At 39.2% G+C, this 26,096-nt stretch overlaps 1 protein-coding gene across 1 annotated transcript in view; it reads left to right on the plus strand.

Moving 5' to 3' along the window:
* LOC102386520 (roundabout homolog 2) overlaps nt 1–26,096 on the plus strand; it is a gene marked incomplete at its 3' end in the record, with an annotated part of 550,382 nt that overhangs the window by 26,788 nt on the left and 497,498 nt on the right. The window lies entirely within an intron of this gene.

Below are 26,096 nucleotides of genomic sequence, written 5' to 3' on the forward strand. Positions count from 1 at the left end.
TTAAATATTACCTGACTTTGGGTTTGAACTTGCAATCTTTACTCGAGGAAAAGAAATGCCGTCTTGAGTTGTACTTTTTTCTGAGGGAGTAATGTAGAATCACATAATATAAGTCTAAATTTAAAAATAACACCAGCAAAAGCAGACAAAGTCTATTTGCAAATTGCTTATAGATGGCTTGCTAAAATATTAACTTGCTGAAAACATTTTAATAATTCCGTATTCCAGTTATTAATATATAAAAATAATGCTACTGCCATGCAATTAAGATGGTTCCAGTTCTAACATACTCCAGAAATCCTGTGATGATTTTCTTGTGGTTGGTCCAAGACTGAATGGGAGAGTAGGACTTGAATGAGAAAAACACATTTTATTTTAAATTCCTGTAAAAAGTAAAGTCTCAGCTTTTTGTCAGAAATAACATTCTATCTGGTACTGTCATCGTTGTTTGTACTGTCAAGGAAGGATTTCCCAACTGAGCAATACCTCATTCCTCCTGCTTTCTCAGCATTTTATACAATGCCTTCTAGACACTGAAGAAATGGATGGACATAAGATAGGAAAAAAAGTATACCGATTTAACAATGTATGAGTTATTTATAATCTGTGGGCATGCAGTGACTCAGGGCATGGGAGTCTTTGTACTTGGCTTTACTATTTGTAAGGAGGGAAACTGCAAAAGAAGCACTGATTAGGGCAGTAGTCTTTTCAGTGAATAATGTTTCCCCGAGTTTTATTTGTCTTAAAGGGTCATCTTGCTGACAGTAGATTCTATTTGTCTTTTTTTAATCAACTTGCTTAATGTCAAGGATGACTCAGATGTAATTAGATGTTTATTTTTTTTTGAATGAGGAATAGCATGAAATCACTGAAGTAACATTTAGTGCTAGAGAACAAGGAGAGAGAAGCACTGCTGTGATATTTTCTATTTATGGAATCCAAAATGTTAAATACACTAGTATCTTACAGTGCTACACAGCAAGATTGCTTCTAAGCTTCTAATGTCTTGTGTGGCAGTGAAGGCAGTTTAGGATGTCAGTCTATCTTTAGGATGTCTATCTTTAAGCAAGCAATAATGCATGGTACAGTCACAGTTTTTCTATTTGGTGATAAAGAGCCTGATTTTGTCCCCATTCGTGTCTGTTGAAAATCTTCAGTTGACTTAAATAAACACAAGATTGGAAGCAACATTTCCAGAATAGTTTTTGTAGGGTTACTATTGTAGCTATGCAGTCTAGAGAATGTACAAGACAGAAGACTCACTTTGCGGGGGGAGGGAGCATGATATCTTTTATTGGGCAAACTGTATGAGTACTTTTTATCAGAAGGTACACTGCAAATAAAATAACATATTGTGTCAACAAAGTGAGCCATATTAGTTCCAAAAGATGGCCAGGCTCAGGCTTTGGCAAGCCTGAAGTGGGATTGAGTTCCAAAGCTGAGAAAAGACTACCAAGAATGTGTTTTGACCAAGCGAACTTGATGTTCAGATGGTACTTGGAGGAGGTTGTTCTTACCTAACCTTAGGGATCACAGTGGAGCATTATTGGGTTGTGGTCCCTTGGGTACATAGGTGCTAAAAAGGAAAAAGTCTACTGTGCTTTATAAGCCTACCATAGTCAATAATGTTTGATTTAAGCTGAAAAAAAAGGATATGGATTTTTAATCTCCAAATTGTGTCATTGGTTAAAGCATATGTAATAGTAAGAAAAGTAAGTGATGTGTGAGTTTTCATCAGCTACATGCAGAAACAGTTGCTTGGAATGTGAAATCTTTTTTCAGTCCAACACTGAAGTAGTATTCATCATAGGCTTCTCAAACATTTTAGGAGGATAGAAAGCCAAAGGTAGCAGGCATAAATCCTGCACTTACCTCTGTATGCAAGTAGGTTGTAGGATATAAATTGCTAGTCATGTTGCAAACAACATTGTATTCAAGATGAACATCCAGAAGGTATAATACTAGGTCTTGTACACTGCTTTACATTTGTAAGTCTCAGTGTATATTACAAAGGAGTTGAGTATTATTATATTTATTTTATGATCAGGAAACTGATGCAAAGTGTTCAGGTAGCCAAGATAGGCAGAGAACCTAGGTCCCTTCTATTGAAGACAATTGCCCTTCCTACTAGTCCACATGCAAATATGTGCTAGAAGAAGAACATGGCTACATCAGTGGCATGGATGGATGTAATGGATGGACGTAAGTGGCAATAGGAACCTTAAGGGCAAAGGCATTTGACTGGGGCAAAATCCAGCAAACGCAAGATGGCTATTGCAGCAAAGAATTGTGGCTCATTGTGAAGTGCTCCCAAACATCCATCATTAGGGACCCACCTAACTCGTGATGAGAGAAAGCAGTTGTGCGTTGATCATGGCCCAAAGAGCTGATTCAGCAGCAGCTCCGCCCTTCTGTGTTGATCAGTGGAAAAGCCTCGCCCTCAACACTGATTGGCGGAGAGACCCTGGGGAGAGTAGGGGATGGGTGCCATCTTGACTGTTGGCTGCCCTTCATGTGGCCCTGCCCCTTGGTGTTGATTGATGGAGAGGCATGAGGAGGCAGCTGCCATCTTGGCTGCTCCCCTTCATGCTGCCTCACCAGCCTGTATTTTCCCTTCCCATGCAGGCTGTGAAGCCGGGCCACAGTAGCAGTGAGGAGCTGCAATGGGGAGCCAGCATTAAACTTATTTTTATTAAGTGTTTTTTGGTTGATTTCCTGGGAAATTGCAGTGAATGCCATTTTCCACTGCAATTGTGGAGATCTTCATTTTTCATAGTTTCCTTGAAAATCATGAGACTGCAACTTAAGTAGGCCTCTACCCATTATAGGGTACCTTGTCCATCAGTGACACAATTCCTTTTCCTTAGATACATGTGGGTATGGTTCCACTGTTTTATGTCTTATATCATATAACCTCAGGATCTGGTTTTGTGCTGTAAAAATACATTTTATTTGAACTTAAAAATAAAAGCAAGCAAGATGGATGCAAGTACTGTCTAATTCCAATTCTAATGTAAAAATGCTGCTAGATAGAAGGTTGAAAAGTAACAAACAAAAATGTCAGAGAGGTGAGACCTCCTGTAACACCAACAAAATACTAAAACCCACTTTATGTTCCCTAGTAATTGCATTTGTTGTTAGATAGGAAGGGGATCACATGTTCAATTCTAGGGGACATTTTACGTTTTTCGGTTGCATTGCAGGTCTTTGAAAATCAGAGTTACCAGTTTTTCTTTGAAAGAACACATTCTGTAGGCTGTGATAATATCACTTCCTATAGATAGCAGCAGCAGGGAGAAACAGAGGATAATATTAGGTACGTGTAAATTTAGTCTTATGAAAATGTTCCTGTTAAAGAACATATAAAACTGAGAATTTTTTCACTTCAACAAAGAGAAAATAATGCTAGCTTTTTAGCCTCAAGAAAAGACAATTATACTGTTAATAATACAGAATAATCTAGAGAAGTTCTTAATATGGCTAGGAAATAAAACCCAGAATATCAGTAATCAAATCTTATACTTCAGGGAGTATGATTGCCGTAGATGTCAGGAAGGAAATTTCTGGTCCCATCTATTTAGTAAAGCATATACTAAAACTTGGTAGGATGATCTGATGAACCAGTGGTCAGAGCCTGTGTGCTAGTCTTTGTTCCAAACTGCAAACTAATGAATCTGGGGAAAAAAAATATTGGTAACAGATTTATCAGGGGACTTAAACTGAGGGTTTAGGTGTGCATAGATTCATGCTGGCTCTAATACATCTAGTTCAAAGTCTTTCAATATTGAAATGAGAGTCAGAAACTACAGAGGACCCAAAGAAGACAATAGGAATGTGGGGAAATTCTGGGGGAAACAAGGCTCTTGGGCAATTGATGAATGTAAGAAAGAAAAATGAAATATAAAATGTTCTAGGGCTCTTTCTCATACACAAATATTTTTCTCAGGAATTTAGCAGGTTGTTTAATATTCGCAGACAAAATTCTCTTTTAATTATGAACTGTTTCAACTGTTTTTTGAGGTGTTCCAAACCTAGGACATTCAGAATCATGGTTAAACTTAAATTAACTTGTTACATGTTAAGGCTTGGAAACGCACACTAAAATTGGAAATGTATGAGAGTTGTAATAGTCTACAGGTCTTTTTCGGGGTGTACATACTGTAACATAAGAGGATCCATTTATGAAGGCCCAGTTGGTTAGAATGAGGTAAAATTAAGCAAATGGAAATTTAGTCTTGAATTCAGTGAGGTCTGTTAAACTGTGGAGTAATCTCCTATGGGAAGAAATGGAAGGCACACATTGCTTGAATCATTTAAAATAGGCTGGACAAGGCTGTATGATCCCGTGTTTGCAGATTGATGAATGAAAAGATTTAATAGTTGCTAGTTTTTTTTAAAGAAAGTTTCTGATTTCTGTAATATACTGAAGTTTTGTAACTGTAATGTACTGCAGTTAATCCATTTACCAGGACTAGTTGCATATAATATAATTTTGAGACATATTTTTCATAAAATAGTTTAGGTTCATAGTTATTTTCTAATGAGAATAACATTGTACAATAATGGAAATGATTGTCAGGTTCCTAAACTGTGAGGTAGGTGAAGATAAGTTGCTTGTAGGGCTCTTGCTTTTAGATAAAATAGGGTTAGCATATATCTGGGTTTTCCCCAGACATGTCCTCTTTTTGGGTTCTTCCGTCATTGTCTGGGTGGTTATTTAAAATATCAGAAAATTTTGGATTTTGCTCTGCCTCTGCTTTGCTGGAGGCTTCTGGCTTGCTCCAGCAAGGAGCTGCTTGGGGCTGGGAGTAGTGGGGGTAGGTGTTTAGAGGTTGGGGCATCATGTGCTCTGCGTGCAGGCCCCGGCAGCTGCAGGTGAGAGAGAGAGAGAGTGCATGTGTGTGTCAGCACTGTGGCTGTGGCACTGTAGGGAACACAGGCTCAAGTAGCTGCTGGCAGGTGAGAGGGGTTCTTTGGGGGCAGCAGAGAGCTGTGGGAGGGGGCAGGGGGCTGTGGGTCAGGAGTGAGGGGCACTGGCAGGCCTGGGGAGCTGCAGGTTGGGAGTGAGGGGCACCAGCATGGTCTGGGGGGCAGGATACCATAGGTCGGGAGTGAGAGGCAGCAGCAGAGCTGGGGTAGGGGGCTTTGGTTTGCGAGTGGGCAGGGACAGGGCACAGGCATATTACTACTGCACTCCACAATCATATACCCCCTTCCCCTTCTTCACCCCTCCCCCCCCCACAGGTGTCCTTTTTTTTGAAACTGGAAATATGTTAACCCTAGAAAGAAATGGGAATTGGTTTCCAGATTTTTTTTAATGGGGCTGGATAATTTTCTAAGCAAGTTAAAATATGGAAAATTTTTAAACAGCATTCATATTTCAAGGCATAGTTTGATCTTCTGTAGGTGCTTATGTGGGAATTTCTATCCATCCCGTACAGCATTGCAAAATTGTAGGATATCTTTTATGTGCCACTTTCTGTAAGCATGGTGCTAAACTGGATGGACCTGTAGTTTTGTCTGATACTGTTAATCTTACACTCCTAACATCTAGGCTAATCTGACTCCATTAAGTAGTAAATATAACATGCCACTCAGTGTGCCACTCATTGAGGAAAATAGCATTTATATCTAATTTATTTTATGGCTGTAATTTAAAAGGTCAACCTAACACTTGCTAAAGAAAAAGTAGAAAATGATAAGAAACATAGGGTAAAAATGACCTGTATTAGGGAAATGTGTAAATTAAAATGTATTAATTGCTGGTAATATTGTAATTAGTAATAGCTTATACCATAAACATTGTTAATGCATTTATTCAATATTTCATAAAGCAGATAACTAGGATCCATTATTATTTTATTTTTACATGTATTTTGTTTAAAAAAAGACAAGGTAAAATTAACAAAAATGCCATTTCCACTTTGTACAGAACAATAGCGTCTGATGGCACTGTGACACCAGAAATGGGAGGTGAAAATGATAGGTGATGCCCTTTTAGTAGAGACCATTTTTCCCCCCAATAGAATTGAAATTTAATTAAAACAGATTCCTTTATCCTACAAGCAGAAAAAGGTTTAGAACAACACATTCAGAAATGCAGAGACCAAGGGAGCAGCATGATTAATCTGAAGTAAAAGTAAGGAAGTCTTTCATTATTCATCAGTTAATGACAGTTAGAAGCAAGCTGCAATGTTTCGATAAATGAGAGATGTAAAATGCTAGAGAGAAGCCAGCCGTCTTTCCCTTAAACTAGAACACAGGACTCAACTGAGCTCCTCAATGAAAATGCTAATTCCACATGATTAATCCTTTCTCCTCTTCTGTCAACATGAATATTAAGTAACTTCATCTCCAGTGTCGCTGTTAACTTGTATTTCATTTATTTTAGGCTGTTTTCTTAGAAATATTTAGCTTGACCTTAATAGTTAAAAAGGCCTTATTGTGGCAAGCCTGAGCCCATTTGAATTAAATTTATTTCCTCCACCTTTTATTGGTGGAAGGAAAGAAATGTTGGGGAAAATGTGGGGGAAAAGAAACACTGACATAGTTAATTGGGCATAGGTTTTCATCTACTGTTTTACAATTTGCAAGAAGGCTAGACATGGAATTAGGTCATAAGGACGATGTCTGACTTAGCATTGCATGTCATGTAGTGACAAAAGGACCAATTCTGAAGCATTCGCGTCTAAGGTAAGGCTTCCAAAGATTACCTGCAGCAGGCTTGCATACATCCTTATTCTGATCTCCTTTACATTTGTTTAAGGGAGAAGTAGCTCCATTGAATGAGTAGAGCTAAATTAGCATAAACTGGTGTAGGCAAGGTTAGAAACGGGCCATATGTCCGTGTGTACATTTTGTTGGTTGTTTATTTCCTCTTTTGGGGTGGGGGAGGGGGGCCAGGGAACAGGACAGAGGCAGAATATCCCTTGTATATTGCTGTTCACAGTGGAATAAAATGCATTAAAGGAATCATATATCCAGAAAAAAGGGTTTTAAGATGAGCTTTGCCATAGCTGTACATTCAACTGTTCCAGGACTGACTTACAATGGTTTATTAGTAATCTGAACATTTGTCTGCAAGGTCTAAAAATCAAGGGTATTGTCACGAGGCAGCCATTATGCCTCATTTCTATTTTGTGTAAAAAATTAAGTATCTTTTTAAGAAAACAACACATCTGTACCCTGATATTAGGCATATTGATTTGAAAAGTGGGATTTTGTTTTTATTGAATAAACTTTGCTTTGTGCCAAGTTATTTCCCTTTCAGATAGAAGCCAGCATGTGAATCTGTTTATTAGTACTGCTGCTCAGGGGACAAATCATACAAAGCTAAAATAACCAGTTGATTTCTATAAAATATGTCCTACTTTGAATGGATATATTTCTTTCTACCTTCTTTGTCACTAAAAAATAAAAAAAGACTTGCCTTAGTTTCTTAGTTTAGTTTTTCTCCAAGTTCGTCATAGTAGTATAGTGAATAAATCCGTAGGACATGGATGTTGTTCTATCAATACAGACATATGCATTATACAGAAGGAGTGAAAAAAATGGCACGTGTGCAATGGATATGCTTTTGATAGTAACTTGACCTCCTTTTTCTTTGCTGTGTACCTGTCCAGTTGCATGTACAATAAAAACCTTCCTTCACTACAATACTTAACCTTATAAAATACCAGCTATTCCTCTGGCTTTAAAGGGCTGGTTGTTATACCTTTTCCTAACATTTTAGCGTAATCTCAGGTTAGGTATGCAGCAGAGTATTTTTTTTTTAAATAGGATGTTCATTGTGGTATGTCTTTAATCACCATTTTGGGTTTTTACTTGCACATTTTAATTACAGTAATAATAATAAATGATGCAGGGTTTACAAAAGCTTCTCAAACCACCTAATACACATTTGTACTCAGACCTTGTTAATTATAAAACGTCTTTAAGATCCTAGTTCAGGAAATAGACTTGTTTAGGAAAGAACTTAAGAACATGCTTTACCTTAATAACATGCTTAGGTCCCATTAAAGGAAGTTCTTAAGTACTTTTCTGAAAAGAGGTGCACTTAAGCATATGCTCTTTTCTCAACTGGAGATTAAACATATAGGCCAGGTACAGACACCACGCTTTTACCGGTTTAAGTGATCAGAAATGGGTCTATATGCATAACAGAAGAGAAGTTTGGCGCGCACAAACTGATTTAAAAATGATGGAACCTGGTCTAAGATTTGCACCCCCAGCCCACCTACCCCCACCAAAGGGTTCTGTTCACTACCAATCTAAATGATGCTGCTTACAGAAATTTATGAGACTTAGATCAATTCTACCTCAGGCTTTTTGAATGTCAGTACCTGGCCAATATAATAAAAGCATATATTATGAAGTTTTCATTTAGGTGATACAGTTCTCTTACCAAACTTTGAAAACAGATTTTTAATAGAAAAATGTGATTGAACCTCACAGTAGCAGGAATCTAGTATATTTCTTTCATGCAAATTTACCTGGGACCATGCTGACTTGATTAGATTAGGCACATGCCACAGATAGCATGGTACGGAACTTCTAATTTTCTTTCGTCAGCATTTCTTTTTATATTCTCTCAGAGCTACTTGTGTCTTTTCTTGTCCTCCTAGGGTCTTTTATTAGTATATTGCTATCTAACCAAATTAATTATGTAGGTTAGCATCCTGTGTGCACTATTGCTTTTGATAAATATATACAACATGATGTTCTATTTTTAAAAATAGTAAGAAACTTCAAGCATTGCAGATGCTGCTACTTGTTGTTAAGGCAGAACTTTTACCAACCCCCTTTTCCACAGAAAGCTGTTTTTTCCATTTTATTTCAGGCTATATATAGTTGACCTTCATGAGTTAAGTCCTTTCTGCTTTAAGGCCTGGTTGAAAAACTGTACAACTATCTATACTAAAACTGAAGATGGGTACAAAATATTGTATGTATTGTATGTATGTAACGCTTATTTTGTTTGCATTGCTTAAGGCAGTGCTTCTCAAACTATCTGATGTGGCGGACTGGCAATTTTTTTTTTCCAGCGGGCCAGGGACCGGTGCCCAGTTCAGCCAGTGGCAGCAACTGTGTGTAACAGCGCTACACGAATGCGTGACTGGCTGTTTCTTTCTCTTTCCTCACCCCGCACGAGTTGACATCACCTGGAGTGTTGGAACGTACAAACTGTGGTGCTATGACATATCAATGTTATGCTTCTGAAAATATATTTCTTTCTTTCCTGGCAACTCGCTGTGGACCGGCGACTGGTGACTCCGGTCCGTGGACCACCACTTTGAGAAGCACTGGCTTAAGGGACAGTTGTGGATCAGGAACAACTGTGCTAGGCACAATTTTGTGTGCAAGGGAATCATCCTTTGGCTATATAAGACAGTGTCCATGGACTCAGTTTCTCAAGGCATTTCAGCAAGAACAGATCTTGAGAAGGAACATGGGACAGGGGAATATTTTGATCCCCAGTACCTATGAGAAATTTCTATATTCTGTTTCTCTCATGGCTCATTATATGTTATCTGATTACTGCTAATCTCTCTTCACTCCACAAGCACTAATAATCCTCTGGCATTTTTTGGGGGTCATCATAGCTACATCACTTGAATGCTACCTTATTTCTATATTGCGTGCAGCTCTCGTTTTTAGAGGCTAGTATAAGTCATGGCATTTGTTTCTGGTCTTGGATATGGGTTCATAGTTGCTAGAATTTAAGTGTGTTCTTAGGGTGTATGTAAATTAAGTTTCTTTCTCATAAAAGACTCATTATGTGAAGCAAAAGAGGCTTACATAAAGGTTTTCAGATCTATGGTTCAATGTTAAATTAATCTTTAATACATATCCTTAGTATTATTTATATGGGGCTGTGTTCCATATTGTTGTCTTGGCCAGTTTGTTCTCTTATTTTCATGGAATATTTTCTTATATTATTGTTCCTGGGCATTACAGCTGAGGAGAAGGTGGATGGCTTTGTTTACTTTTCTCATCCTTGTCACAACCCAAGGGTGTGATTTTGTGTGCACGCGCTTCGGCACTGCTAAATTATTTCTCGCCACGAGGAGCTTTCTTTGCAGGGTGCATTTCTCAGTTGCAAAGAGAAAACCCCGGTGCAAAGAAGTTCCCGCCATCCGCATGCAAATTTGTGTCCCAATATTGGCCAGTTCTAAATTATTCCCACGTGGCGGCTAGCGATTGGCTTGCTAGCCGTATAAAAGGCTTGAGCGGTTTCCGCCCAAGTTGGAGGACTCCACAACCATCTCGTGGAGGAGGAGGAGGACTTCACATCTCGTGAAGAACTCTAAGCGCTGCGGAGCCTAACGGACCCAGCGTATACCTTAAGAAGGCTATAGGGGTCTGATCAACCTCTAGCCTCTCCCCGTCGCTGAGCGTGATCCCTCGACGAACCCCTTCCCTGCACGCTTATTTCACAGAGCCTAGCAAACTCTGTGTGTGTGTGTGTGTATCCAGAGCTCTTCTCCGAGTTGTTTTCTCCGGTTGATTTGACGGGCTCGCGGTTTTAGAGCTTTCAGCCGGATTGGGCTAGAGTTCGCGAGGTTAGAACTCTTGTCCACTCTTCTTTCCTGTCTGTAACTGCAACTCAAGCAAGTTTTCCTGCCTGCACCACGACCATCTACGGTGTAAGTAAAATAATCTTTAATCAACCGCTACGCGTCTGTGCCTAATTCTAGTCCGCCGGCCTGCATTCCCCGACCCATGTGCCAGGGCTGCTGGCCACAGCCCGCTCCGCGCGCCCCCGAAAGCCTCGGACCGCTCCTGGCCCGCACAATCCTATGATGAGTTCTCTTCATATGTGAAACCTCATGTTAACTCTTTGTTAGAACTGTATTTGACCTTTAAAAATAGGTCTAATCTTGACTTGCTCTTGTTACAATAAAGAACCAGATTATTTCTCGGTATTGTTTATTCTCTGTCAAGCCAAATTGTGATGACCTCATCAAACCTCCCTGACACAGAACATCAGTCTTCTTCTCTATCAATTTTAATCAATAAAAATAGCATTTCCTTCCACCTCCTCACTACCAGGTTCCCTCCATTGCTAATCCGTCATTTCAAGACCAATTTAGAAAACTGTTAAATACATTAAATCCATCCCATCTTCCTTTTTCTAACGACTCCACCACCCTCTGCCAGATCTTGACTGACTGGCTCTGGGTTGTGTCTACAAGTGATTGCAGATGATAGGAATGATTTAGCAATTGTTGTGTTGTTACTCCTAGGAAATAGCAGGTGGAGTAGAAATGAGAGGAAATTAGAACAAAATGACTAAAACATGCAATAGGCTAGGACATGCAAAGAAATTGAGGTGAATTAGATTCCCTTCATTTACTACAATATGCAGTATAATGTCATTTTGAAAATGCTGTTGACACTTGCTTAGAAATTAACTTTAGGCTAAGTCCAGACAGTCAAAAACCCCAAGTCTGGACCAATTCAATCTTCGCAGGTTAGTCTAAACTGCACAGCTTGAAACAGATAAGCAAGTAAACAGAGAGTCATTTTGGATTCTGGAAATGCAGCCACATGCCTGCAGTGGGCCAGGCCAGAAGTTGGGGGTTGTAGAGCACACCTCCCTGCTTGGCTGGAGCAGACAGTTTGAGCCAACGCTAGCCTGTCCACCCTGCAAGGAGGGGCTGGAGGGGAGGTGCAAAACATCCTGGGATGCTGGGGGACTGAGTTAACTTGAATCCGGGTGGGATCCAGGACAGAAGTTCAATAAACTGATGTAACCTATCAGATAAGTCTGATACTACATCCATCCAGATTTATCTTAAATCAGCTTCACCCATTTTAAAAGCAGTTCATGTGCACTGAACTTCTGTTGTGTGACAGATTTGAACTGGTTTCCAATCACTTATACTGGTTTATGTGTAATTTCTGTCCCTAGCTTTACTGCATGGACTTAGAGCTGGCTGAAGGACTAGGGATTCAGATGGTAATATACTGATAGGAAGAGGGTGCCAGTTGGTTTGCCATGGGAATCTTTTTTGAGGTTGTGTCTTGTTTAACATCTTTGTTAATAATCTGAAAGAGCAGATAAACTGCATATTAATTAAATTCACAGATGACACTAAGCAGGAAGGTGTGGCAAACATAGGGTGGCCAGATTTTCTAAGTGAAAATCTGGACCACCTGTCCTGGTAGGCGCACACTGTAATCTTTTTAGTAAGGATCAGGGAAGAGGCATGCACACAAGGATTTAACAGCTTGGGGGAGGGAGGTGAAGTCTACCCATTTCTCCCCATACTTTTCTAAGCACACCCTCCTTATCTTTATATAGCATCTTGTGGATCTTGTGACCTTCTGTGTTTATTTCAGTTCACACAAAAATGACCAGCTGGGAAGCTCAACTTTTCCAGTCAACAGTTAATACAACAGGTTGGGGAATGGAGGAAATCATTGCAAAGGGCAGCACAGCATGGGTGAGAATCCTACTCCCCTAGCTATTTGGAATGGGGGAGATTCTAGGATTTCTATAAAATAGTAGTATTGTCAAACTCTGATTCTTGAGGTTCTGGTAGTTCTGAAGCTACAGTTTTGTGTGGCAAATGGAGGGGTGCAACAGCCCTCTCTGTTTTTTCCTCCCTTATGAATCCACTGGCAATTAAAAATATTTCTTATTGTACTTCGTATGTACCAACCAAATTTAGGGCCCCATTGTTTTCGTTGCAGCAAAGTATGGGAAGGAGGTTTCTGCTATTGGCTATCCTCCAAACTATTTTTCTGTTATTGTCTGTGTTAAGCAAAAGCAACAGTCAGGAATTATGTTTCCCAAGAAGTAGTGACAATGTGAAACTGAGAAAACAATATTTCAGGTTCACCGCTGCCCTTATAAGATTCAGAATAGCTGAGATGAAAGTAGTCACTATCTTGTTAACTTCACAGTAGTGTGCCTTGCCAAGCCTATGAGCAGCAATAAAAAACAAACCAACCTGGAGCTGTCTACAGACTCTGGAAGATTTCATGGTATTAGCTTATCAACTATAAGGATTAGAAACTTAACACATGGAAAACCCAAAAATCTCAGTGAGGGAATAAGACTGACAAGGAAGAGCCAGGCACCCTTCCTCTGTCTCTCAGTTGAGATGATGGACCAGCTTGAGAATGTTGTAATTGTTCTTTGTGAGGGCATCTCCGTTTCTTAACTCCCTTCTCCTTAGTTGTTTCCGCTACTGGTGCATTGGTCAAGCTGTTAATAGAGTAGGATGGTCTATAGTTCTGTGCTGACTTTAGAAGTCCCACAGAAACTGGGAGAGCCTCAAAAGAGCACAGAATGTATTAGCCTCAAAGTCTGACTTTGATGTCTGTTACAGTTATGGTAGTGTAAAATCTATACCTCATTTGATAGAGTTTTCATATCAGTATGTATTGTAATTTTCATATAATGTTCATGAGAGAATGGGTAAGATTCTTGGGCCTACATTGGAGATGTAAAAAGGTAAGGAGAGATTTTTCTAGTATAAAGCTAGCATCATTACCTTATTGGCCTCCCCACGTTTGCTAGCAGGAGGCAGCAAGACAGGACATTGACACCAGTAAGACCTGACAAGCTGTTCTTCCTCCCATAAGGGAAACAGAAAGAAGGTAGGAGCATTCTGTCTTCTCCCTATGTAACTTGAAGCCTGCTTTGGGACAGCTGCTCACTAGTACTTGATAATATTCTTGTCTTGACTTGTTCTGTTATATTGTTTTTAGCAATGCAAGTTAGTGGTTATAATAATAAATTGGGACTGAGAGCCCTGGATTCTGTTTCAGGATCTGTTGCTGTTCTACTAAGTATCCTTGGCCAAATCATTTCACTTCTCTGTACATCAGGTTTCTTGTCTGTAAAATGGCAAGAGTTATCTGACTCCCATTTTGTTGTGCCCTTAGTGATCTAAAGAGCTGGGTGGTTGTATTATATTTAGTAAGTGCAGTGTCAGCAAATGACAGCTAAGAGCATGGTCCAATTTCTATATAAAGTGAAGGCTAAAATTACTGAATCCTTACAACTGATGCTGGAGCTCTCATGGAGTGAAACTGCATACTAGCCAGAAGCTCTTTAGGTTTTCCTTTGTATTATGGAGAGAACTTGTCATGAAAATATTGGGTATTTGTTTTGAAATAGGTCACAAAGTTTTTTTTCCAATGAAAATTAGAGGTATGCCTTACTCAGAGGCCATGGTACAGAACAACTTGTAATCCAGTACTGTACTCAGATCAGTCTTTTGGCATGTACTGTAATTCCAGTTCCATATTTGTTGCTTCACAACAATAGGTGGTTCAGAGTGAAATGCCCATGTGACAAAGGATAAGCATGTTGTGCTATCTTCCTGTAGCTTTCCACTCTTGGCTTTTGTTTCCTAGTCATCTGTCCCTAGCAGTGTTATGCAAATTAACCAATTAATGACATACAAAATGGCCTTCCTGCATTGCCATGTTTGTAATAAGAAGGGCAATGCTGTAAGTCACGTACCTATTCAGAGCGTTCTATAGGCCACTGCTAGGGCATGATTAGCCTGACTGTGGAAGACAATTGCAGAGGCATCTGCTCGGTTAATTTTGAGAGAAAATTTACCAGATGGAGACTGAAGATTTAAGTGATTAGAAGGTAGTAGATTGGAATACAAATTGGATTAAAAGAAATTAGATTGATATAAATCGAATTGAGTCACAACAGTTTGTGTTGTTCGTACCAAGGGGCAGTGGATTATGGGAGAAGCAGATGCTCCAATGAGATAGGAATTAATGTGGCTTTGACAGTCCATCTGGGAAGGCCTGAATATCGAGTACATCCCTAATCTCTCTCTCCATTTATCAATGCCATAATGTTAATTAGTACTTCATTCATTAAGTTACTTACAGAGGAAAAAATCTCACCCCTAGCCCTTCTCTGCTTGAGGATTTGTTATTGTGCCAAGAAATGGAAATCTCTCTTTAGCTGAGTTAGCTACAGTTGACTGTTACGCTAGACCTGTGTCATTTTCCTCAAGCTTGCTGCTGCTTTCGGCATAAATGAAATTTACTGGGCTTTGTTTTGCAATAAATTTCTCTTCATAAATCCAGCTGCATAGTTATTTGAAGTCCTGTCTTGATCCCTAAAGCACATCAATCCCTAGCTACTAGTAATAAGCCCACTTCTCACCATTTTAATAAGGTACTGTATACGCTGTACTGTATGTAGTTGAGTAACATTTTGTTTTATGGCCAAGATGTTGCTATGACATTAATGGAGAGGGGCAGATTCTTCCTTGAGGGGGGAAACAAGAACAAGAAAGATTTGTGTGTATGCGCCTGAACAATGTGTTGAAGAAAGCTAAATTTGCTGCACCTGAAACGTCTGATGTTGGACTAGTTCGTCCTAAAATCTGCAGACTAGCTGACAGCAGCAGTGTTGACTTGTACATGCATTCTTTCATCTAAACAATGTTCTAAAGGAGAAATTCTTGGTTTAGACCTGAAACGAAACAAAAAATATTACTGTGATCTTCATACAGGGAAAATAAAGAGCCTTAGAAAACTGGAAAACATATTACCATGAGAAAGCCACAAGTATATAGAATCATAGAAAATTAGCTTTGGAAGGGACTTTAGGAGGTCATCTACTCCAACCCCCTGCTCAAGGCAGGACCATCCCCAATTAGATCATCCTAGCCAAGGCTGTGTCTAGCCGGGTCTTAAAAACCTCCAAGGATGGAGATTTTACCACATCTCTGAGTAACCTGTTCCAGTGTTTTATTACTCTCCTAGTAAGAAAGCTTTTCCTAACATCTAACCTAAACTTTCCTTGCTGCAACTTGAGATTGTTACTCCTTGTCCTGTCATCTGCCACCACGGAGAACAATGTAGCTCCATCCTCTTTGGAACCCACCTTCAGGTAGTTGAAGGCTGTTATTAAATCCTCTCTGTCTCCTCTTTTCTAGACTAAATAAGACCAGTTCCCTCAGCCTTTCTTCATAAGACATGTCCCCCAGCCTCCTCACTATTTTTGTTTCTCTCTGCTGGACTCTCCCAAATTTGTCCACATCCTTTCTGTAGTGGGGGCCCAAAACTAAACACAGCCCTCCAGATGTGGTCTCACCAGTGCTGAGTAGAGGGGAATAATCACTTTCATTGATCTGCTGGCAGCACTCATAGTGATGCAGCTCGGTATGTTGTTAGACTTCTTCCCAGCAAGTGCGCACTGTTGGCTCATATTTACCTTATTGTCCACTGTAACCCCCAGGTCCTTTTATGCAGAGCTGCCACCCAGCCAGTCACTCTACTAGATATAGTCTGCCAACTAGACATCGAGCCATTGATTATTACCCTCTGAGCCCGATTCTTCAGCTAGTTTTCTATCCACCTTACAATCCATTCATCTAGCCCATACTTCCTTAGCTTGCTTGCAAGAATGTTGTGGGAGACTGTATCGAAAGTCTTGCTTAAATCAAGATATACCACATCCACTGGTCTCCCTGCATCCACAGAGCCAGTCAGCTCATCATAGAAGGGAATCAGGTTGGTCAGGCATGACTTGCCTTGGTGAATCCATGCTGACTGTTCCTAATCTTCTTTTCCTCTTCCATGTGCTTTGAGGTGGATTCGTTGAGGATCTGAAATTGATTCCTTGAGGATCTGATATAAAATACCTGCATGATCTTGTTATAATTATTTTTTGGGCCACTGTCTTCTCAAAGTAAAAGCAAGGTGATAAAAACAACAGTGTTCTTAGGGGAAGCTGGTCAGGCTTTTTTTTTCTCCACTGTGTATGAAGAGAGTGATATACTGAGGTTGTTACAAACAGTTTTTGTATATTGCAGAATAAAATCAAGGGCTGTGTGCCAGAGTGGGAAGGGTGCAAACTCTATAATATGCCTTGACTTTCCTTTCTTATAAATATTTGTCTTAAGTCACAGTAAAAGATTATGGATGAAAACCTCTTTGTAATGCCTGGGTTTTGGATCTGAATTCATTTAGTGATGAATCAAAAATGAACTACATTTGAAAGCATGTTTAAACCACACAAAATGGCCACAAATGTCTTCAAATGCATTAAACTGATTAATGCATGGTATATCCTTCCACTTTGTTGTTGAAGACTGTGGATGCCAGACAGGTATTTGCTTAATTACAAAATAGTTTGTGCACAGGAATACTACCTTGCCGTTTCTGAGGTTTTTCTGAATCTGTTTAATAATCAAGGTATATGTATATAAAGGCATTTGCAAATACATATAATTAATATATAATTTATAAACCCTATCATAATCTGTTTCATAGAAAAACACAGTTAAGAGGTAAAAAGAAACCTAGTCCCTTCAGTTCTTTAGTACTGGTTGAAGAAAACACTAATATTCAGTTGCTGTTACGTGATTCACACTCCTTTAAGTGCAGTTGCATGAAACATATGTAGCTATTGGAAGGTTGAAATATTTTTTTCTTCATTAGAATCCAGACAGCATACATTAGGCTTATTGAAAATAATGATAATAAGTCAATTAGTGTTTATGACCTGCGATGGTACCATCTGCTTCCTCTACATTTTCCTTTCACTTCTTGTACTACTACTTTTACGTCTCATTCACAAATTTACTGCTATGGCAGTAAACAATGTGAGAACTGCCTGGAGGGTTTTTTTGTGTGTGTTTGTTTCACCTTCTGGATACTAGCCTTTCTCATTCCCATGGCCTTGTGCAGTGCTCCTCACAGTGGAATAAAATGGATTTAAAAAATCATATATCCAAAAAAAAAAAGCTTTTGAAGTAAGCTTTGCCATAGCTGTACATCTAACCATTCCATGACTGACTTGTGGTGGTTTGTTGGTAATGTGTGATGCATTAATACAATCAAAAGAAGTTCTGAGCCAATAAATAACTTTACTGAAAACAGTGACCTACTTGCTTTAGATTGTATCTATCTGAGATGTTTGTAAAACAAGCCTGAGGAACAGTATTCCTTGGCAGTTACAATGCTGAAATATTATGTAAGGTTGATCTTCTGAAATGAAGAATTTGTCTTTTTGCACGTGCACGTGGTAATGCATTAATTGAAGTGGGATTACATATAACTGAGAATGGAATTTGGCCCCATTTATTCATGAAAAGCTCAAGTGAGGCACTGGACTGGTGCCTTCAAGCTGAAGTATTACAAGTGACATCTCTGGTATCTGCCAGCCTTGAGTGTAAATAATTGAAGCAGGAAAGCTGAGGAGAAATCAGTAAGCACTGTCTAAACAAGTGCCAAGAGTTGGCACAATGACTTGGAAAGCTTGTGCTCTGTCATCAGGCCCAAGGGCATTCCATTTAATCCTGGCTCTACAATATGAAGTTGGAGAATTCTCATTTACAGTCTAACACGACAAATCACTGGATTGCTAGTAGGTGAAGGAGGAGGATTCACCTTGTAAATGGAAATGAGGGAAAGTCTTTTGCTGCCCAGTGTGGGATAAAGATATACTTGTGAGCTGGAAATATACCTATGATATAGAGCAAGGTGGGAAGCTGAACCAATATATTTTTTTCAGTTCAGCAATGTTTGAGTTGTGAAACAAGTCACAGCAATTTGAATAAAAATGCAGGAAGGGAGGTTCGGTTTCTTTAGAAGTATCTTGTATTTTTATTAGCCTCCCACATCATAATGTCTAGTAGTTTTGTACAACCAAGTGAGTCTTGGGTTAACCTATAGTCCAGGTACATGAGGAGAGATTAGATTTAGGAAATCAGAAAAAAGTATTTCTTAAGCATAAAATAGTCTTTTCAAATTTTGTGTGTGGTGCCTCAATACTGAAGTGCTGACTTCTTTAGATATTGTCATCTTCTTCTGTAAATCAGGGGAGGAAATAATTGTGTTACCTCAGATATTCCTGTGATAACTATTGAAAGCTCTTGACATTTGATTGGCAAATCTGACTAGTGTACAAAGGATGCTGTTTGTAGTAAAGGGTTTTTTTTTCTTTTTTTTAACGATGCTCAATGTAAGTAGGAACAAATGTGTCTTGTGCTCTGTAAGGGTACGCTAGTGCAAAGCTTGTGTTAACCCTACAAAATGTGACATAATAGGTTTGACACACATGGCACATAAGAAAGTAAGTACATGCTTTCTTGATATGAAAAGATCCTGCTTTTGTTTCAGAACAATTGAATAGATTCCCAGGATGCATCTAGCAAAGAGCAAATTCAAGAGTAGCTTTTACAATTATCCAAAGAAAGACTCATTGCTAGTAGTCTATTTATAATGCATGGTCCTGAGCACTGCATATAACCAATGTAAACTGCAAGGATGTACAGCTGTCATGGAATGCAAGCTGGTACGAGGGTCATACCACCCTTGGTGGTGACTGAATTTTTTTGGGGTAGGGGGGGTGAAGGGGCGGAAACAATTTAGGTTCACAGAAACCCTCTTTTCTCAGGTCTGGGAGGGGGTGGGAAGGAGGCTACTACATATATACTTTATTAAAAAAATTATCAAGGAAAAATGTTTTGACTTATCTAAACTTTATATTTTGTATTTGGGCTGAATTTAACCCAGATTTTCAAATGGTTTTGCTCTTTCCTCCTCCCAATCCTCCCCCCCCCCCCCCCCCCCCCCCCTGATCAACCAAGCAAATATTTTATTCACTGATGGCTTTACCCAAGCCCTAGAAGCTATAATCATCAAGACACTGAACATGGACTCAGTCTGGCCTTCGGAGTCTGTTTTAGTGATCTGGGCTAGGGACAGACATTCAAAAAGCCTGAGCCTCAATTGATTCAATCTTTGCAGGTTAGTCTATCCAGGCTAGGTTAAATTGGTTTTGTAACCAGACAGACATCCCAGAAATGCAGGCACATGCCTGCAGTGGCTCAGGCTAGAAGCCGGGGTGGGGGGCACTAGAGCAGCCCTCCCATCCCTTGCACAAGGCTGAGCTGAGGGGGGTGAGACCAGACCCCAGCAGGGAATTATGATTAGGGAGGGGTCCCCCCTCCCAACAGAGCATTTATCAGCTCTATTATCAGGATTTAACACCCCATCAAATCCTGCTATGTCTGCAAGTTTCTGCAGGAGTTCCAGCCAGCAAGCAGAGGGGAGGGGTCAGCTCTGCTGTGGAGCATGTTGCCCAGCCCTGAGAGCATGCTGGGATGCAGGGGGTGTCTGGTTTAGCTTAAACCAGCAAAGGGTCTGGGACAGACATTGCATAAACTGGTTTGACCCAAATCAGTGAAGTCTGATACTATATTCAACAAGGTTAGACTCAAACTCGTTTCAGCCATTTTCAAACTGGTTTATGTGCACAGAACATCTGTTCCATTACAGGTTTAAATCAGTTTCTGATCACTTAAACAGGTTTATGTGTAATGGCTGTCCCTAGCCCTACAGTAATGATGTTAGGTTTTGGACAGCCTTCACTCCTCCATACTCTTGCCTAGGTGTACATGTCTAAGGTCTTGCTGTGATGGTCACAGGACTCCATACCAGTGGATTCATCAGGCACAGGATTAGATCTCATACACCATGATTCAGAGGATTGATGGTTGCCTGCTAGATGCTACTTCTACAGAAAGGACTAGCCAGTTGTCAGTTTATAATTATAGCAGTTCTGGTGAGAGAATGCTGTGGGAAGAAAACAAACTTGTGCTCTTCACTTATAAATATGTCCAAAGGCCAGTCATAAACTGATTTAAAGGGAGTAAGAAGGCAAGTGGCATTAGGAAACATTAGGCATAAATGGGCATGTAATGAGAGTGATGATTTAGGCAGAAGCAGTGCTAAGTGAAATCTTGAAATTAAGCTTATGTATGGTATATGAGAAAATATAGCTATACACACAGAGACATACATATATACATAGACATACATACATACACACACATATAGCTAGCTATACTTTCTCATTTACAGCTTATATAGCTATATTTTCTATTTTTATATAGCTATATTTCTGCCTAAATCATCTCTCTCATTACATATCTATATATATAATAAAATGACTGCAGTATAGCCCTTGTGTTTATGTGCATGCAGGTGTTTTATATAATAGTAATTTTTCTTTGCAAGATAAAACTTTCAAAGAGAAGCGATTTGTGTAGCTCAGTTTCTGAACATAAAGATTAAGTTGTCTTTTTTTGTGAAAATAAGGATGAATTCTAGTTATACAATGTTTTATTTTTAATTTTAGTAATGACTGTCAGATAACTGACAGTTACTTGGATCTTTGCAAGTGGTTATTTATATAGGATTTTTTGAGACAAGTTTTCTATTTACTGCTTACATAAAGTCATCACAAGACTTTTTCACCTATACATGTGAGATTCCTTGAAAGAAGTCTCATTATGTAAATTTGTAAATTTTGGGGAAGTATTGGGTATAGCCTGTGTGGTATGCAGAATGTCGGAGTTTTGAATGTTTGGAGACTGGTTGGAGACTTTTGAGTTGTTGGTGTGGAGAACCAGGCAAGCCTGTGGTAGAACACTTTAACCTCTCAGTGACCTAAGGGTCGCTATTCTCAAATAAAAACTTAAAAATAATTATTTGAACAGGAAATAGTGGAACAATAAATCATGCACAGACTGGATTGTCTTGCATATGGTTTAAACAGAGACTATGGATTCTTATCCCATTATCTGCATTCGTTTTTGTGACTTTTTATTTCTGTGGGTTACAGCTTTTGTTTGCTTCTCCCACCACTGCCCCATCACTGTCCCTTGTCTTTTGTATTTCTTCTTCCTTCATATTCTCTGCTTTGTAAACATTCTTCCAGAGCATCTGATGAAGTGAGCTTTAGCTCACAAAAGCTTTTGCAATATATTTATATCTACTTTGGTCAGTCTGGAAGGCCCCTGACAGACATTAAAGTATAGTTGTGATGGGATTTGATGTGGAATCTTGATTCTAGGTTCCCTGTGCACCAGCAAGTAGCAAGCTTGCCTCCCTTCATTCCTCTGGCTGGGAGCCCTGGTCAGAAGATCACGAAAGGCTCCTTTGTGCTCCAGAGACTGGTCACTGGTCACATGCAATTAAAGGTTGATAGAAACCAGCCACACAGTTATTACACATATTTTGTGTAATGACCTTCTGACTTATTACTGCTTTTATCACAGCATTAATTGATTGAATGTGCATCTAGGTCACTACTTAAGATGTGATTAACCAATTAATTGGGTCTTAAGTAAGGTGCAAATCTACCCTGTCTTCTACTGGAAGTCTCAGGCCAAATTGGCATTAGCTGAGGAGGATCTAATCAAAACATAAGTGGACAAAATGTCATGGCTTGAAGGTGGGTCTTGTATCTCATTTGGCTGAAACTCTTGGAAGGAGGCACAGGGTAGACAACAAGCAAATTTTCCTTAATCTTCAATCCTTTAGGCATCCAGAAAGTGCTTGCCTTGCCTGATTGAAACCCCTGTGACCAGAATTGTAATTGAATGCTTCTCTGTCTACAACATTTAGATGCTTTGGATCACCTTTGGTGGCAAAGTGAAAATAAAATCTATGGAGGAGGGTTTATAACATATTGTGGGTCAGATGATAGATGGGAGAATATATTTAATCATTGCCAGATAAAAAAATTGAATGATTTGGGTCAAATTCTTGAATTGAGATTTATCACCAGTCAGACGGTCACCAGCTTAGAACATTTTTACAACTTATATAGGGATGAATGATTTATTACCACGGTGTATCTCCACCAATTCTTGATAAACATTACAGGGGTTGGCAACCTATAGCCTGTGAACAGGGCTCTCCCTGCACCTTGCCACAGCCAGGGGACATGGGCTTTTAGCAAAGCAGGTGTTTTGCTGGGTTGTGCCACATCTGGCTATTGGGGAGAAGTGGCAGCAGTGGCTGAGTCCTAGTATCTGCCCATCTCCAACCTGATCTGGATCACTGTGGTCTTGTGCTGAACAATGTTGGTGACTTGATTTATGACATGATTTTGATTTACTTAATTTGGTTATTAGATTCTAGTCTGCTATTGAGACTAATTGCTGATTTATTAATGTGACACTGATTTGTTTAGTATTTTTAGCTTAGTTTCAGTGTTTTCATTATTTTATTTTTGTTTGTTTAAATATTCTAACACAATTTATTGCAAAAAAAAAATTATACTGAGTCATATTTTATTTAAATAACAACCTAGGAACACAGCCTTGGAGGACCTGAGTCTATAGTAACCTTTCTGTGGAAAGGCCTGGCCAAATCCCCTTAATTAGCTTTTGGTTCTCACAGTAATATGTAGGGAGATGTGAAGGAGATGCTTTTACTGTCTGATAAGTAGCCATTGTTGTTTTCCCAGTGCTGTGATGTTACGCTAATTGTGTAGCAAAGGACTGGAACATCTAAAATGATAGCTATTGTTTTCTTTCTATCCTTGACCTGAAAAATATCTGAAAGGAAAGGTGCTCAGAGCAGTCATGAATAGAGTTTGCTAAATTCCAGAGATGTTTCTGAGGGATTCTCAAAGGATAAGCTGTTGTGCTTGAGCTGTACTGGATGAAAAGATTGAGAGAATACCCACTGTTTTTATGGTGCTCTCATTACATACCTATTTCTTTCTTAGTACACACTGCCTTTCATAGTTGAAAATGCATCCTCTGTATCCTCTCCTCAGTCTCTTGTTCAGAACTTGTGGAACATTTATGAAGATCAAACTTGAATTGAGACTGCTATTTTTAGCTTAAAACGTTACATAACAGAATCTTAAAAATGTTTTTTTCCTTAAGATTTGTTCCAGTATTTTTCATCTAGAGATGAGAGAAATAGGTAGGCTGCAGTACTGCAGAGAAGGACATGGTTACAGCAAACCATAAGCTGAATGTGAGCCAACAATGTGCTTTTGTTGAGAAAAAAGCCAACAGAACACTGCGTTGTATTAGCAGGAGTGATGCTTGTTATCAAGGGAAGTAATTCTTCTGCTCTGTTTAGCACCTGTGAGGCCTCACCTGGAGTACTGTGTCCAGTTTTGGGCCCTCCACTTAAGGATGCGGACAATTTGGAAAGAGTGCAGTGCACAGGATGAAAATGATGAGGGACCTAGGAAGCACGAGGAAAGGCTGAAAGAACTAGGGGTATTTAGTTGGAAAAGAGGAGACTGAGCGGGGATTTGATTACGGTCTTCAAATACCTGCAAGTTGATTATAGAGAGAATGTAGACAGGTTTTTCTTGTGGCCACAAGGGAAAGGAATAGGAGTAATGTTCACAAACTGCAGCAGGGGAAATTTAGGCTGGAGATTAGGAGTAACTTTCTGACTGAGGATGGTCAAGCATTAATACAGACCACTGAGAAAAGTTGTAGAATCTCCATCCCTGGTAGTTTTCAAGAGCAGGTTGACTGGATGGGATAGTCGGAGGCAATCCTTCCTTGAGCAGGGGGCTGGACTGAATGACCTTTTGAGGTCCCTTCCAGCCCTACTTTCCCATGATCCTATAAAAACTTTGAGAAATAGGTATGAATATCATCATGAATAAGTATACCTGTTATCTTCTTTTTGTTGAATAGGTATACAGGAGACATGTAATTTAAATTGTAGATCTTTCCCCAAACCAGACAACCTCCCTGCAGAAATATAATGATTAGTTGTTAAGAGAAACAAAGATTTGAGATGGCTTTGGAGGGTAACTAATGGAATCAAGATGCATGAAAATTCTCTTAATTTAAAAAAAAACAAATCATTTTTTAGGTTGTTGGGTTTTTTTTGTTTTTGTTTTTCGAGTAATAATAATTTTTTTTCTATAATAGTAACTTTTATCTAAAAAAAATGATTGGTTTACAGACTGTGAACTCTTTACCTCAGTTTGGCAGAGATGGTATATCTCCACTGATTCCTGATTAATATCTGTGTGTGAGGGAAATGGATATGTATACAAGAGTCACTCATCCACTGCTAACATGCAGACAGAAATGTAGTTGGAACACATCAACCTTTCAAGTAAAAAAACAAGACCCTGGGAAAGTGTTTTAGAAGAGAGAGGAGACTAGCAGTGGAATATATGTTGGCAGAAGTAATTGCCTCGTTTGCAATTTGGCCAGCAATAATATACTTCCAGAGCAAAGTGTGATGTGAAGAAAGGAAGAAGTGGTCTTTGATTCCAAAATGGAATGAGAAAGGATCTCTTAATTATGAGATGGTTTACACTGTTAAACAGACTGGAAACCACTGAACAAATAGAACTTTTCCCTTTTCTCTGCGATAGATTTCCCTGTTTATAGCCTGCAATACAAATCTATTTTTCTCTGTAGTTATAGACGGTTGTGTGTACATGTGTGTATGAGCAAGAGAATGAGAGTCTGTTGCAAAGGTGTGGCACAAGAAACATGACACAAGTTAAATACGAAACAAGATTTTATGTAGAAATTATAAGAAACTTTTCTTCAAATCCTTTGGTATAAGGACTGGCTGCCTACATCATTTATCTAAATGATTTAATTGGATTACTCCTCCCACTTAAAATGTAGGGTACAATTGTATATTTTAAAGGTATTTTTTCTGTATCTCTACTTAAAGCCGAAATAAAACAACTCTTTTCATATTGGTCCACTGTATTTAATAGCTTCTCTTGATCTCTCTTGGAAGTATGTTTTCTCTTCACTTTTTGTACGCATGAAACATAGTAAGTTGCAGATGCAGTTTCCTAGGAAAGGTAGGATGTACTGCTTAATGGATTAATTCTGTTGAAGGAAAAGCTTTCACAGACCTCATCAGAGTTGACACAGCTCACATGAAATGGAAACCTTTCCTTGGAGACAGCCATATCATTAGGATCCCTTCACCTCTACTGAGATTTGCTTGAGAGAGAGGGAGTATAAATCCTACAAGTGTAATCTTGGCTGTGTCACTTTGTCTAAAAGAATGCATCTAGGTGAATCAGTTAGCCTGATATCACTGCGTCAGTTTGGCTTGAGTTTCTTATTATCTTGAATTTTTACATCTTTTGTTCACACAAACTAGTGTGTGACTGACTGGATCTTTATTTGAGATCTCTGCTTGCTTTTAGTCAGTTCTCTATTTGAGAGGGTAGCAAAAGCAATGTATTTATTCATCATATTTAGGAAATGTGGATCCTAAGTGTTGCAGATATGTACTTTCCAAGTGCAAAAAGTCAGTGTAGGCATATGAAAACAGGAGACTAG

Source organism: Alligator sinensis, unplaced genomic scaffold (genome assembly GCF_000455745.1).
Source record: "Alligator sinensis unplaced genomic scaffold, ASM45574v1 scaffold1240_1, whole genome shotgun sequence".
Classification (NCBI taxonomy): domain Eukaryota; kingdom Metazoa; phylum Chordata; order Crocodylia; family Alligatoridae; genus Alligator; species Alligator sinensis.